The 2894-nt window shown below is 37.7% G+C and overlaps 1 pseudogene; it reads right to left on the reverse strand.

The window, feature by feature from the left end:
* Positions 1–865: 865 nt before the first annotated feature.
* Positions 866–2647, reverse strand: LOC123637479 (annotated as a pseudogene).
* Between the last annotated feature and the right edge of the window lie 247 nt (positions 2648–2894).

The following is a 2894-nucleotide window of genomic DNA, read 5'->3' on the forward strand; positions in this document are numbered from 1 at the left end:
GATGGATCCTTCCCTCTCAATTAACTCTAATAAGCATTGTATTTTCTTATCAATGATAAAAAACATCTGTGCCATTCAGAAAAAGAGAAAACAAATAAAACAAAAACCACTCCTAGATTTTACTAAAGGGTCAAAAGCAAGAAAAAATAAGGAATTTAAAGGTAAAAATATGAGTATTTTAAGGGCAAATGTTATATTCTGTGTTGTTTTGCATTATTCAAAATTTTTCCTAATACCTGGTAAGAGTTCCCCAAAACAAAAGGGTAAGAGAAAGGGAAAGGAGAGAAAGACGAAGAATAAACCCCAATTTGGGGAAGCCTATTTATAAAGTAGCGCACTGTGTGTGTGTGCTAAGTATATTACTCTTTTAATCTGCAGATTAACCCAGAAAAACAATTTTTAAAATGAGGACTCTGAACCCTAACTTGTTTAATGATATATTTTAAAAATTGGTAGAGACAGAACTAACACTATACTCAGGTGACTCAAAAGGCTAAATTATTTCCACTAACTGTAATGCTATTTTACTCAATTCACATTCTAGTTGGGCAATTTTAAAGTAACATTTAGTCTATTTTGATGGGAGGGAGAATAAAAGACTAAACATAAAAATAAAAAATAATATTTTATCATAGAAATAATTGATAAAAAGGAAATAAATTATTAACTCTTACTTTTTTTTTGTAGAGTTAGAGAATTGGATTTATAAATGCTTTTCAATGCCTGGAGTTTGGAAAAGGAGCAGGCATTTTGTTCAAACTTAAAATTTTTCTCAGGCCTGAAGTACAAGTTGTAACTGCCACAAAGGAAAAAAAGGAAGCTTTTCCTGCTTTAATTATATAGTCCAGTATCCCTGAGATGGGAACTATTGTAATACGAAGGGAGTGAATAGGTTCTCCCAAAGGAAGATCGTTTGTTGCTGAATTATGCCTATTGCACTGGTTATCAGGTGTGAACTTTGCATTTCTTGATGCTTGGCAGCATCAAGACGTTTCCATAATGGTTCATCCTAAACCCAACATTCTCCATTTTCATGAAATAACCTTGTCTCCCACTGGATTTCCTTCTCCTTCCTTTCTTGAACTTCTGCTCTTTGTCTTTATTCAAGTCTGTGCTTTACTTCAGTTGCTGCATCAATGTCTCTGATTTTTAAGTTGAAAGTGACATCCTTCCAAAAGCAACAGTATTCATACACATTGTGATCTTCCCACTTCCTCACTTTCTTCTTGATTATTGGCAACTTCTTCGTATTTACAAAGACTGTATTTTCACCTGTTGCATATTTCGCATACAGTATACCATTCCATTCCTTTTCAATTGAGCAAAAAGACTCTTGTCGTACGGAGAAAAAAAATCTCAATGGTAATTCTGTGCTTCTTATTCCCATAGAAAGGTTTAGTGTGCAAGAGAATATTTGCAGTATAGTCCATTTTGGAACAATTAATATTGTATTCTCCTCCTAATTCCACCCAGGGCACTGTGACGACAGACCTTCCATAACCATTGAGGAAAGTAAGAATGTAATCATAGTCTAGATACAAGACACAGCCCTGCCCTAGGTTGTATACTCCAATTGACATTCCAAAGAATTTTGATTTGGTCCAGACATAAGCACTGAATTGTATCTTCTTGTTAAAACACTCAGCATAAGAGGCTGTAATTGGTGGATGATGAGAAGCTTTCTCAGCCATGAATGTTACACTGTTTTTGGAAACCCAGGGAACTGGTCCTTCTGAAACTAACTCTGTATTCTTTTCAATATCATTTGGTAGTGTTCATTATCACTGAAAGATTTTGCCCAAAATGGGACTGCATATATTTTTGGCAACTGATCCTTTCCTTCCTGCATGTAAGGCTAAGAGGTATCATTTCACAACCTGAAACATTCTACCCCTGGGATCCTTCTGGTCACTAATGCTCACAAACAGGTCTGGATGTGTAAAAAAGTCTGAATACATTTCTAAAAGAGATCTTCTTTCAAGAATAAATTTTGGAAGAACTTCCTTGATAAGATCCATTCCACACCTATCCTATGACAAAAGGTGAATGATAAGGCTCTTGTGCTCCTCCAGTGACCCTGCCTCCCCATGATCATCTCTATCATGTAAATGGAAAAGGTCAGAGGCACTTGTTCCATTAGGCATAGAATAATTAAGTGATTCAGTGGGATCTGGGAGCTTCAGACTATTTCCTGAGCTGCTGTGTGTCAAGACTGAGGCAGATCTAGAAGAATCTATTCGGTGGTTTGGGGATGAGCCACTTGGTGGAATTCATCAGTGTCATAGAACTCACCTTCACTGCTAGAATAAGATAAATCTAGGATGGTATTTGGAGATAAGTTGACATGGCTTGAGAAGTTAGATTGCTAGTAGGTGGTGAATGGCCACTGCCTGTACTATGGTGTTGGAGTTTGATGATGTTCCAAAATAGCTAATATAGGTCCAACTGGCAGGGAAGATGGATGCTACTCTGACTTACACAACTGAGCAGGTTCTCGAGGTAAGTCAGTCTTGGAAGGCATTGTGCTGATCACAGGTTCCAAGGGACTAGGTTGATATATTGCATCTGCAGGATTAACAGTACTTTCAGCAACCTGCAGCAATGCAATGCAGTGTTTAATTGATTTTACCATGCTATTTGTTGTCTCTTTGAGAGTTTCAGTTTTCTTTCTCTGTTATTCATCTTTGCAGTGTGAAACTTGTCATCAAAAAGGTAAGCATCAGCCTCTGTTAATTTCTTCTCAAAGTCTTGAACATTAGGAACAAATCTTGAATCCAAACCCCCAGGGAGTAGAGGGAAGGAATAAAAGGGTGCACGACATTCACACCCATGGCCTGGCCTGGGGCAGGCAGCAGGGACCCTGGGAACTCAGGGGTGGGGACAGCCCTCTTCCT

This window comes from Lemur catta, chromosome 4 (assembly GCF_020740605.2).
Source record: "Lemur catta isolate mLemCat1 chromosome 4, mLemCat1.pri, whole genome shotgun sequence".
NCBI lineage: Eukaryota > Metazoa > Chordata > Mammalia > Primates > Lemuridae > Lemur > Lemur catta.